Genomic DNA, 12,501 nt, shown 5'->3' on the forward strand with positions numbered 1-12,501 from the left:
CTTTCTCCTTCTCTCTCTCTAACTCTGCCTCTCAAATATACAAATTAAAAAAAAAAATTCTAATGGAAGTTGGCATTTGGTGTGGTGGGTTAAAAGCCAGCATCCTGTATGGGTGCTGGTTCAAGGCCTGGCTGCTTCACTTCCAATCCAGTTCCCTGCTAATGTGCCCAGGAAAGTAGCAGAAGGTAGCCCAAGTGTTTGGGTCCCTGCACCCAAGTGAGAAACCAGGATGAAGCTCCTGGCGCAGCACTGGCTGTTAGGGCCCTCTAGGAAGTAAACCAGCAGATGGAAGATCTCTCTCTCTCTCTCTCTAACTCTCCCTTTTAAATGAATAAATCCTTAAAAAAGAGAGAGAGAGAGAGAAATAGAAAAGCTAACAGAATGGGATATTAACTAATTTATGTTACTGTGAAAAAGCAGTTTGAAATTTTCATCATCTTACTCCAAATTGGAAGTTAGGTGTGAATTTTGTTATTTGCTTAGAAGACTGTTCCGGTTGATTAGGCATCTGGTGTTTTCTCTAAATAGGAAAGTATAGTCTTGACAGTGAGCCCTCTGTAGTATCTTCTTCCTTCTACCTGTCTACTGCAGATGGCCTTGAAGAGAAACAGGTGTTTACTTGTCTGAAGATGTGCCATAGAGAAGCTGAAATGAGGGTAAAAGGCACAGAGTATAGGGTTCAGGGTGCTGTGAGGAAGGTCGAGGAGCTGGCACTGGTGCAGCTGGAATAGGAAATCTCAGGTGAAATATACCTGTAGTAGTCTCACCAGCACATCGTACACCAGGTTGGCTTTGTGATCGCTCTTAAAATGTGCTTTTCTAAATCAATGGAGAGGATTTTTATGAAATACAATATACTTTAAGGTATAAAAAGGAAATGGTTGAGAGGTGAAGCTATTTAATTTTAGCATTTTATTTTCAAAACATAAAAATAGCTACAATTTGGGGGCACTTAAACTGTACCAAGCACTGAGCTACACACATTTCAAAAATTTGTTCATTTAATGTGCATAGTGACTCCATAGAGTAATAACTGGTGTTATCCCCACTCAACATGTGAGTTAACTGAACCCTAGAGAGATGCAGACTGGAGTGTGAAACCCTTCACTCCAAATGGCTTCACACCACACTGCTGGCTCCATTATGCGTACACTTGTCATCCTGCACATACCTGTCAGCTTATTCCTGGCTCCTGCTGCTTCCCTCTCTCTTTCTCCATCCTCTCTATTCCCAGTCCCATCTGTATTTGTAACTGTTAATTACACAGCTGTGCATAGGATGCAGGACCATTCATGTGGCACAAAAGAATGTAAAGCAGAAAGTGAAAGTGCTATAAACACTCACCTTCCTGTTGCTTGCCTTTTTGATTCCCGATGATGTATGTGTGTCATAGATACCTTCAGTGGCCAGACACCCAGTCTGCCTTACTATTTTTAACAGCTACATGGTATGTTCCTTATACCCTTGGATTTATGGAGCCATTCTCTGTGGATTATTCTCTTGGTCTCTGGTACCTTGTTTTCTCTTTGTGACTGTTTATATAACTTTGGCTAATGAGCAGCTGGTGTTTGCCTTACCCGCACTAATGAAGATGACTGGACTGTATCTGCCTGTCCAGTTTTAAGTTTAAAAATGCAGTAGTTATTATGTTCCTTCCATGGCCCTGAATGATATTCTGTTGAATATAATTTTTTAGTGTTTGGTTTCAGCAGCATGAGGTCTTGTGTCCCTTTTGTAAACTCTTAGAAAAATGTGTCTCCTTCCTTTCACAGTTATCAACAGAATGTGTTTTCTGTGTGGATGTTGACTGAAAAAACCCAGGGCGGCATTTGATCTGACAGTTCAGATGCCTGCATCCCAAATTGGAGTAGCTGGGCTCAATACCTACGTTCAGCGTCTGATTCTGGCTTCCTGCTAATGCAGACTCTGGGAGGCGGAGATGATGGCTGAAGTGCTGGACTGAATGCCCAGCTCCCAGCTTCAGCCCCCCTGTCCAGATCACCTTGGCAGGTTTGGGTAGTGAACTACCACATGGCAGCTTCCTCTCCCTCTCTCAGCCTCTCTGTTTCTCTTTCTCTGCCAGTTAACTTAAAAATAGAAAAAATCATTTTTTAATTGTTTAGGGATCAGCTATTCCAATGAAATGTTTTAAATTATTACATAGGGAGGCATTTGGCATGATGCTTAGTTAAGGTACCACTTGGGTCACCTTCATCCCGTACTGGAGTGAGTGCCTAGATTGTTCAAGTCTCAGCTGCAAACCCAAGTTCAGCTGCCTGCTAATTAATGCACATCCCAGGAGGCAGCAGGTGATGGCTCAAATACATGGGTCCCTGCCACCCATGTGGGAAATTTGGATTGAATCCTGAGCTCCCAGCCCTGCATGTTAGGGCACTTGGGGAGTGAACCAGCAGATGGGAGGAAGGGTCTCTCTATCTATATATATCTCTCTCTCTGCCTTTTAAATAAATAAAATAAATTATTACATAGAAATGATTTAATTTAATTGTGGTTCTTCTTAGGCAATTAATAGGACTGTAAAATCCCATATATTACTAAATACATGTATTAAAAACATTTGAACTGCAAACTGTCAGCAAATAATTTTTCCAAAATAGCATTAAGAAAAGTAACTTAATTCCTGGCACAATTTTAGTAATTTATTTATGTAAAGAACCCAGTGTACCATCGTTGTTGATATACTAGTTAATTATGCTTTTTATATGAGGCTTATTTGGGAAGTTTTTTTTTTCCCTCTTTAGAAAACTAACTCCTGAAATGCAATAAGACTTACTGTATTGGCTGTCTACCTGAATATTGTAGAAACTGGAGAATATCTTTTAGATAGATGAAGCAGTGGAAGCTGTCGCTTGTTCATACGACAGTGGTGATGCCCGGCATCTGCGTGTTGTCCTGTGTTAGGCAAATGTGAATAGCACAGAGAGACTGGGCGGCAAACAGAGCAAGTGTGGTCCTGCTAGTCCTTTGCTCAGTTTCCCAGCAGCGAAACCCCAGACATGCTCTGTGGTTTTCACCTTTCCCCAGTGACATGAATGGTGTGGGGCCAGCATTGTAGTGCCCTGTTGAGCCACTAGTTATGATACCAGCATCCCATATGGGAGCACCATTTCCAGTTCCAGCCGCTTCTACATCCAATCCAGCTTCCTGCCAGTGTACCTGGGAAAGCAATAAGAGACAGGCTCAAGTACCTGAATGTCATAGACGTTGTGAATATTTTTAAATAAATGAGCCAATAAAAGCTGTTGTTTTTCATACAGCAGATGTACAGTGGGCCACTGACACCCATGTAGGAGACCCAGGTGGAGATCCGGGCTTCTGGCTTTGGCTTGGACCAGCTCTGGCCATTGTACCCATTTGGGGAGTAAACCAGCAGACAGAAATTGTGTGTATGTGTGTGAGAGAGAGAGAGACAGAGACAGAGATTTTGTCTCCCTCTTTCTTTCTCTCATTCTGCCTGCAAGTTAAAACTACACTGAGGGGGGCCAGCATTGTGGTACAGCCAGTTAAAGCCACGGCCTGTAGCACCAGCATCCCATGTGGGTGCCAGTTGAAGTCTTGGCTGCACCACTTCTGATCCAACTCCCTGCTCATGCACCTGGGAAAGCAGCAGAGGATGGCCCAAATCCTTGGGCCCCTGCACCCATGCGGGAGACCCAGAGGAAACTCCTTGCTTTTGGCTTTGGATTGGCTCAGCTCTGGCTGTTGCAGCTATTTGGGGAGTGAACCAGCGGATGGAAGATCCTCTCTCTCTCTCTCTCCCTCACTTTTTCTTTCTCTCCCTCTCTCTCTCTAACTCTTTGGAATAAATAAAATAAATCTTAGAAAAAAAATTTTTAAAAAGGCTTCACTGAGAGACACACTAAAATATAGGCTATAATTGAAAAGACTGTCAGTATCACATGCTGTGGAGATGAGGAAAGACTGGAACTCTCTTACACTGTTGGTAGGAGGGTGACATGACACAGGCTTTTTGGGAAGAGGTTGGCAGTTAACCATACACATAACCAGGCAATACCGCCGCTCAGTCTCTAGCCAGGAAGAATGAAAACATCTCCCCACCAAGATCTGCGCTGAAATGCTGCTAGCAGCATTATTCATAAAGGCCAGACAGTAGGAAGCAGTCCACAAGTCCGACTGCTATGTATGGATAGACAATGTGGAGCATCCATACAGTGGAACACTGCCCAGCAACGTAAAGGAACAGGCAACGTGGTAGAGCACCAGTGTACTTAAAACATTATTCTGCCTAAAAGGAGCCAGACATCGAGACTACATATTGTCTAAGTCCATTTGAATGAAATTTCCCGAAAAGACAAACTCTAGCCAGAGAAAAACAGATCAGTGGCTGCTTGGGGCTAGGGTGGAAGTGGAGATTGATTGCAAATGGGACAGGAATGAATTTTTATGGTGATGGAGTATAAAACTCACTGTTGTGTGAATTTATAAGTTTACTAAAAGTCATCTAACTGTATACTTACCAATGCTGGGTACATTCGACCTCAATAAAGCTAAATAAAAGCCAAGTTAGTCCCTTTGCCTTGGGTTCATTACTTTAGCTTCTTCTCTTCACTGTCCCCCCAACCCCCACTCCGGCCCTTGTACCTTTTTTGACATTTCCTTAGCCACTGAAAAATCCCTTTCAGTAATTTTGCTGCCTCTACAAGATTAGTGCCATTTAGCTTGAGATTCCAAACTCTAGATCCAGATTCCAGCTCTGGTGACCTACGTGCGTTAACATTGACCAAGCCTCTGAGCCCAAGTCTGGATCTATAAAATGGGCAGATGAGTAAGAGAATCTGTTGATTAGGAATGCTGTGAATATTGAGTGAAACCATGTATTTGAAGCATTCTACACATGCTAGCTGTTATTTGTTGCCCATTCTTGAACAAAGCCCTCTTTGGTCTTGGTGATTGAGAGCTTAGACTAGCTCAAGCTGTGTGAACCCAAGCTGCAGCTCCACCATGTCCCCGCTGGTGAACTTGGGGCAGACAGTTCGCGGGACCCCTTGTCTGCTTTCTCATCTCAGATTTTTACCAGCACAGCCACATAGGTTATTGCGTGGTGCGTGATACAGTCCACGTGAGGTTTCAGGCACAGTGCCAGACAGAAGTTAGCACTCAGTAAATGCTTTTGTCTCTAAATCTGGCCTCAGGGCTCAGCCCTACCTCAACCTTTGCCGAGCCGACTTTGACCCGACAGTCCTGTTCCAGCAGCTGTCACAGGGCTGCAGTGGCATCCGGTGGACCCCCTATCTGAGCATTCTGCCCCTGACAGCCGGGCCCTCCTCCCTGATTCCCTTCCTTGGCTCCCTCAGCTCCTGATGGGTGATTCTGCCACTCCGATCCGCCCCCTCCCCCTAGCTTCTTACCTGGTCTGAGCTCCCTTTCACCTCCCTCACCTGGCTTCTCTTCTCCCAGCCACAGAAACTGGCAGCCTGCACCATCTCATCTGCTCCTCCTCTTGTTCCATGAACTTTACTCTGGCTCTGATTCCTTGTTTGAACTCCAGGTGTCTTTCCTCTCCGTGGAGGATTTGGCCGGGTGGCTGTCAGGGCTCTAAGCTCCCCTGTTTGAAGTGGATCTGGTTTTCCGCTCACGTTCCTTCTTCCCCTCGCCAAGCTTCGTCTTCCTCGGCTGCGTGCCTTCTGCCGCCCTTCACCGCTGTGTCCCCTGGCTCGCTCGCCCGGTCCTGGGCCGAGATCCTTGCAGGCGTGCTCTTCTCTTCCAGCCCAGCACCATATCCTGCTGATGGCTTTATCTTCCCTGGAATATGTCACTTCCTCCCCAGTCTTACCTTCTTGCACTCTAAGATCTCCCTGTCAGTGCCCCAGCCATCAATCTCCCTCCTTCCCATCTGTTTCCTACAAGTTGCCAGCGGCATTATATTTTTAAAACATGGCTGGGACCATGGCACTGCGCTACTTTAAAATATTTAGTGTCTCTGAAGTGCTTGCAGGGAGGGATACATTCAGTTATTCATTAAAAGGATTACTTAAGAAGCCTTTTTTATATAGATTTTATTTTTTATTTAGATTTATTAATATATTTGAAAGGTAGAGTTGGAGAGAGAAGGGGAGAGACAGAGGAAGTGAGATCTTTCATCCCCAAATGGCCAAGTCATAGCTTCTTCCAGGTTTCCCACATGGGTGCAGAGGCCCAAGGACTCAGACCATCCTCAGCTGCTTTCCCAGACACATTAGTAGGGAGCTGGATCAGAGGTGGAACAGCTGGAACTTGAACCGGCACCTATTTGGGATGCCAGAGCCACAGGCAGCGGCTTTACCCTCTCTCACAGCGCTGGCCTCTTAAAAAGCCTTCTCTAAACTGGCTATATCCCTTGCTCGTCTGTTTCTCTTTTTCTGCCTTTGCTCCATGTACTCAACGCAGAGGCACCACCTCTCCCTATGTCACGCACCTGCACTGGCTGCATACCTTACCCGCGTTGTTCCTCTGTCCCACGTTCATGTGCTCGGCTCCCCATGCACCAGTGAATATCGGAGCAATAGCTGTTAATCACAGCAGTCAAGGAGCTTCTTGGAAATGAAATGTGTGGCCTCTCCCACGTGCGTGCGTGTGTATGTGTGTGTGTGTCTACCCGTGCGCACATCAAGGCTGTGCAGATGATTCTGGCATCACCTATGGTCAACAAAGCAACAACGGATTACATTATAAAGACTCAACTCAGACCGTGGAACACCAAGAATCAGCGCTGGCATGTCAGTGTAGGTTCATCTGTGGTACCCATCCGTGTGCAGGAGGAGGAGGAATATGGGAAGTCTCAGTTTTCCTGTGCAGCTAGAACTGCTCTAAAAAATAGACTGCTGCCATGGAACAATTGCAATATAAGACTCATTTATTCACTTCCCGTCTTAGTGTCCTCCTCAGCCCTCCCATTGGTCAGGTATCCAGTGACAGCTGGGTGTGTGTCAGTCATGGGCGCATCCTCTTGTGCACATGCGATGGAATGCACTAGAACTGCATGTTCATTGGGTACTCTGAGGTCGGAGAAACGGGTTTTATCTTTGGTGGAAGTGTTCAGTCACTGGGGTAGCATTTGGAAAGCATGTCAGCTTTTGCTGGTGGAGAAAGGTAAGCCATTGAATGAGTGAGTGATGAGATGGAAGGATTCTAATTGAGGTGGAAAGGATGCTTGCAGTTGCAAGGTGATCTCAGTTTGAAATCAGAATGCTTGAGCTGAGTGTGTAGAAGAGAGGGGAAATTCGTGTTACCGAGCAAGTAAGTGGGAGGGAGGACCTCGGAAAGTGAATTTGAAAAGAGTAGAAGTGTGCCCACCTGGGTAACACTCCCACCTGTTAGAATTGCTTCTTTCTTGGGGTTGAATCCATTTCTTCTGCTGAACCTTTCCCTTGCTCCCATTATCCAGGGCCCAGAGTGCTTGCACCAGCTTCCACATCCCTTCCCACTGTTGACAGCTTTCACTTTGCATTGTTCACACTGCCCTTGCCACAGTTTCCCCAAGTCTCCACAGAAGGTCCCAGGTGCACCGCTGTCTCCTCCTGGACCTCTCACCTGCTCTGTCCTCCTCCCTGTCCTGGGCTTCATCCTCAGTTTTCATCCAGCTATTTCAGAGTTCACCCCTCTCCCAAAAGCTGTCCTAACTCCCCTCCTCGGAGTATTTTCTCTCCTCGCTCTAAACCATTGAGAATGCTGGAGCCCCTGTATTAAGCCTTAGTACATACAGTAGCTCTGTGTGCTCTTGGCTGGTCGTCCCTACTAGTGAGCTCTTTGAAAAACAGAAGTGGTTGTGCTTGTGTTTGTTTCCACTGCATTGCAATGTGCCTTTTAGATAACATGTTCTCCATAAATATTTCTAGATCACAATTAGATTTGTTATTTGTTTTTCAGTGAAGAAGTTTTCCTTTTTTATTAAGAGATCAGAGCTTTACCCACCTGACACAGTACCAAGCGTACATAGCACACAAGACAGGTATTAACGACCTTCTTGGTGTGTTGTATGACTCGGGATTTGCGTGTACTCTCTGCTCTGTTTTCCTGGGCTTTTCCTTTTGAGATGGAACCCTTACCCAGCACACAGTACCCACAGTTTGGGGCAGTTTTTACCTGCCTAGCGCTTACTGGCAATCAGGTTGCTAAAAAAAAATGTTAGTAGTTTTCTTTGAACTTATTTGTTTTTCCTGGAAATGTGTTGAAGTTAGGTAAGATTTCATAAATTGTTCTCAATTTCTGTTAAAAAAGTTTTTTTAAACATTTTAACTTTTGCAACCTCTCTGATCACTTTTAGTGATCCAGTCCTCCCAGCCGTCTTGCTGCTGGGGCTGTGGGATTTGCCCGTTTCCCATGTCTTACTTTCCCAGTTTGTCCATGCTGACTGGCAGTTGGGAAGCAGCTAGCAGGATGGGAGGCTTCCCTTCTCAATCATGGAGCATGTGTGTGGGTGCATGGTTCACAGCAGGGACTTAGTAGAAGTAACCAACAAGAGTTGTGAAGAAGGGAAGAGCCCTTCTTAGCATATGAGTTCATTTAAAGCTGTGGTCAGCCCCACTCCACCAGAGGTCTGCTATCCTGGGCTTGATGCGCGTCAGGTGTTTGAACACCTCCTATTTTTGCTCGTCTGTCCAAGGTTAAAATGGGAAGTGGATGTGAATCCATTGTTTGGGGCTGTGCTAGGTTCTGTTTATGGAACAGAGGATAAGCTTCTTGGCCATATTTCCATCATTCCCAACTCCGTGGCCTTTGCAGCAATTTGCTCAAAAAACAAGGCAGATTACTTCTTTGATGGTATAAACATACATATGCAAAGAAACTTGGTCTTGAAAATGCAAAATTATTTTTAAGATACTGTTTTACAGATTTATCAGTACAGTCTGTTGTATGATCCTTTTATGTATTACATAATGTATAATTTGTATATGAGAAAAAATTGTTGCTGTAATTTGAAGATAGCAAACACTTCTTTTTTAAAAAAAAAAAAGATTTATATATTCGGAAGAGTTACAGAGAGAAAGGAAGAGGAAGACAGAGACAGAAAGATTTCCATCTGCTGGTTCACTCCCCAGATGGCACAGTGGCCGAGAGGAGAAATTAAAATACCACTACATAGGTTGCAGATTCTTTTACTTGGTGAACAGGAGAAGGATGAAAAAGTTAAAAGTGGATAGTATGTAGTTTACTGCATTTCTTAGTCATCATGTTTGCATTTGGGGAGCACATCTGGATGGCTTGAAACTTGAGTTCACCCCAACATTGTGGGATACTTATGTTGACTTAGTTATTAATTAAATATTGAAAGCACAGGATGTGTTCTGATAAAGGTGCAGAAACGTTTTCATTCCAATCAAATGAACCACAAAAAGCATGAAGTTAAAAACAAATGAGTTATCACTTGGTGTTTCTGTCTAGTTCATTGCAGCAATGATCTTCCATTGAGTCTGCAGCCCTCTGAGGTTTCGGAAGTAGGTCATCACATGCCGGGATGAAATACCAAGCCATTTAAATTAGATACTGAGCATGCTCATAGGAAGTACTTACTCCTGGAGATTGCAGTGTGCTTCAGCTTTCTTCTGGAGGCAAGAGCAGAGATCACAGTGTGCCCTTTTGTCATCCTTCTGTCAGAAAGCATGTAATTTGTCTTTAAAACTCGGGCGCCTGAGACAAAGAGAAGACTACAGGTTCTTAGCAAAGGGCTATTTGGTGAGTTAATTAGCTGTTACTCTATTTTGTATCTTCCTAGCAAGGCTATGTCTTCTATCTGCTGTGCCTTTTTTCTCCCCCTTAAGCTAAATCTTTATGTAGCAAGTAACTTAGATGTGGAGAAGATTATTTCTGTTGTCTAAATCGTATTCTTTTGAGATGTTTCCAGTGCATTTGTCAGGTGACAAGTTCGTAAATTGCTGTGATGATGCTCCTTCGTGTTCTTCACAATTTCATTTCCTCTCTTATGCTGAATAATGCTGGCAGGGTTGTGTGCCGAGAGACTTCAGGATGTGTCTGTTGGACAGCTGAGCATTTTTGTTCTTGTATTTTATGGAATTATAATTTTTTATTTCAAATTCCTTTTCTAGAGTTAAAGTAATAGGTAAGACCCATTTAGCATAGGATCAGTAATTATTTAAAGAAAATCAGAGGGTATTTTGCAGTAATGGGTAAATGTTGCTTAATAGATGGTTCGGAAATAAAAGTTTGCTTTGTAAATATAATTGGTCATTTCAGATGCCCTAAAATTAAATAAGATTGACAACACTTTGTAAAATATAAAGTGTTACAATTTTCCATAGCCATATTTAGAATTATATTTTCAGTTACTAAATTAGCCACAGCAGTGTCTGGAGCAAAATAATAGTTCCTGTTGTTTTGGGTTTTTATTTCCTCTGAGCTCATATATTGATGATTGCTAGGAATATAATCTTACTTAAATATTTTATGATTTTTTCCCTAATGCAAAGTGTTCATATTTTACCATAAAGTTAAGGGGAGTTCTTGTTTTGGGTGTTTTTTTTTTTTTTTTTTTTGGCATTTCCATGTTATGCTCTCATTATACCATGTAATATTTAAAACCTGTAAGTTATTGTCTCATGATGAACATGGTTTTGATTATATATTTATAATAGATGACTTTGGGTATCGATCTTGTGGGTGTTGTCCTAGAGATTGAAATGACATCACTGTGCTTGAGATAAACTGTTAGGTTTTTTTTGACGATCTGAAGAGAAAGCATAACATTACCATATATATTTCCTTGGGCAAAAAAAAAAGCATGTTTGTTAACACCCAAATGTCAGGTGGAGAATCTGAGGCACAGAAGAGAAGGTGCTTTGAAGAGTTCTAGAAAAATGATGTGGGGGGTGGGAGGAATAGGAAGAGAATACTAAAAGCTTAGTGCCTTCAAATGCCAGCAATTATGTGACGCTTCCTGAAATATCTGCATTCTGCGAGCTGCCCCCACTGTGCCATTTCCCAGGATTGGCACATGAGAAGGAGGTGGGTGGATGCCTGTGCTGGTGTATTCGTGGAAAGGCAGCTCAGCAGTTAGAGACGAGGGCTGGGTGACATCCCGAGACGCGTGTTCCCACTTCCTACCACTGACTCAGTTGTGCGACCTTGAGCATCTTGCACACCCTGTTTGTTTCTGTGTATTTTTAGTAGAATCCTTTATATGGTAGAAGGAGGTTCATTTAAGGTTTCTGAAGTAATGGGATTATTTCATGGACTGTGGCAGAGGTTCATGAGGGCTGTAAGTCATTCACAAATAGCTACTGCAGGGAGAAAATGAACACATGTTGCTTCTGCAAATGCTGTGAATGGTTTTCTGTTTTAATTAACAATATTTCAGAAGGGGAAAGTGTGTGTATATAAGTCACCTGTGGTCTTGGAAGCTGATTTGCCAGGCGTCCACGTTCCGTACGTATTATGTAACTCACAGGTGACAGACGTGATTTCAACCTTTCTTTCCCCTGTTTGCTGGGTGGGAGACTGGATCATGACCTTTTCTTGCCAGAATCTCGCTGTACGCTATTCTCCTCTTCTGTAGTTAGCCCCATTTACTTCTGATCATAGATCTTCAATAGACAATAGGTAATCAATGAAAGCTTTATAAAGAAAAACATGGAGAAAGACTGGGAAAATAAAAGAAGAGAAATGTGGGTAGGCAAGCCCTTGAGAGCGAGATCTGGTTTCTAAAGATTAAGCATACACCTCCATCTTTTGTTCATTTCTGTGCACTCATTCACCTGACAATGTCTTCCTCCCACAGAACATGTGTTTCTTCAGCAACGCTTAAAGACCTCAGGTGGGGCCGTGTGAAGATGGAGTCTGTGGCCAAGCCGTTCTGGAGACTGAGGCTGAAGAAGCCCATGTCTGGCAGTTTCTTGTACCCCAGAGCTTAATATTCTCTGGAACATGTTCACTTTGAGAAGGAAAACTGTAACACAGGACATTAGGCATTTGGCAAACATTTTAATAATTCTCAGTGTGAGCTCTCATAGAAATATCTAGATAAGAAAAGGAAGAATCATGGGCTTTGCTTTTATCTTTCATTTTGTAATCTTAGAATCACAAGATAATGCTATAAAAAACATATGGTTAGTAGATCAGGCGATAGTTATATAAGGCTAAAACTGCATTTAATTTTTTTTTAACTTTAGAGGCAAAGAGAAAAAGAGTGCTCCCATCTGCTGGTTTTCTCTCCAAATGCCTGCACAAGCCCCCAACCAGGAGCCACAAACTCCCATGCAGGTAGCAGGAACCCAGTTAATTGCACCAATACTGAGACCTACCAGGATCTGCATTAATGGAAAATTCAAATCAGGAGACAGAGTCAGAAATCGGACCTAGGAATTCCAGGTCCAGGAGCTCTAAGGCAGCATCTTAACCAATAGATAGATGTCCTGCCTAAGACTGCATTTTCGAAAGCCCTAACTAGGAGCATGTACTGTACTAGGAATGTGGGCAATGAACACTATTTGAAGGATTTCTAATAAAACTGTGATCAAGTAAAGATTT

At 43.3% G+C, this 12,501-nt stretch overlaps 1 protein-coding gene across 30 annotated transcripts in view; it reads left to right on the forward strand.

The window, feature by feature from the left end:
• Positions 1-12,501, forward strand: part of PLEKHA5 (pleckstrin homology domain containing A5) — a 262,716-nt gene that overhangs the window by 88,044 nt on the left and 162,171 nt on the right. For 4 of the 30 annotated variants that reach the window (XM_070048498.2, XM_070048504.2, XM_089303896.1 and 1 more), the window contains exon 1: positions 9,513-9,693. The exons of 25 other annotated variants lie outside the window; for them this stretch is intronic. The gene's annotated coding sequence lies outside the window, so the exon portion shown is untranslated. Of the gene's footprint in view, positions 1-9,512; positions 9,694-12,501 lie in introns of those variants that run through there. One more of the 30 variants, XM_070048496.2, reaches the window with a different exon arrangement.

This window comes from Oryctolagus cuniculus, chromosome 9 (assembly GCF_051225735.1).
Source record: "Oryctolagus cuniculus isolate XC-2025 breed Fujian yellow rabbit chromosome 9, ASM5122573v1, whole genome shotgun sequence".
Classification (NCBI taxonomy): Eukaryota; Metazoa; Chordata; class Mammalia; order Lagomorpha; family Leporidae; genus Oryctolagus; species Oryctolagus cuniculus.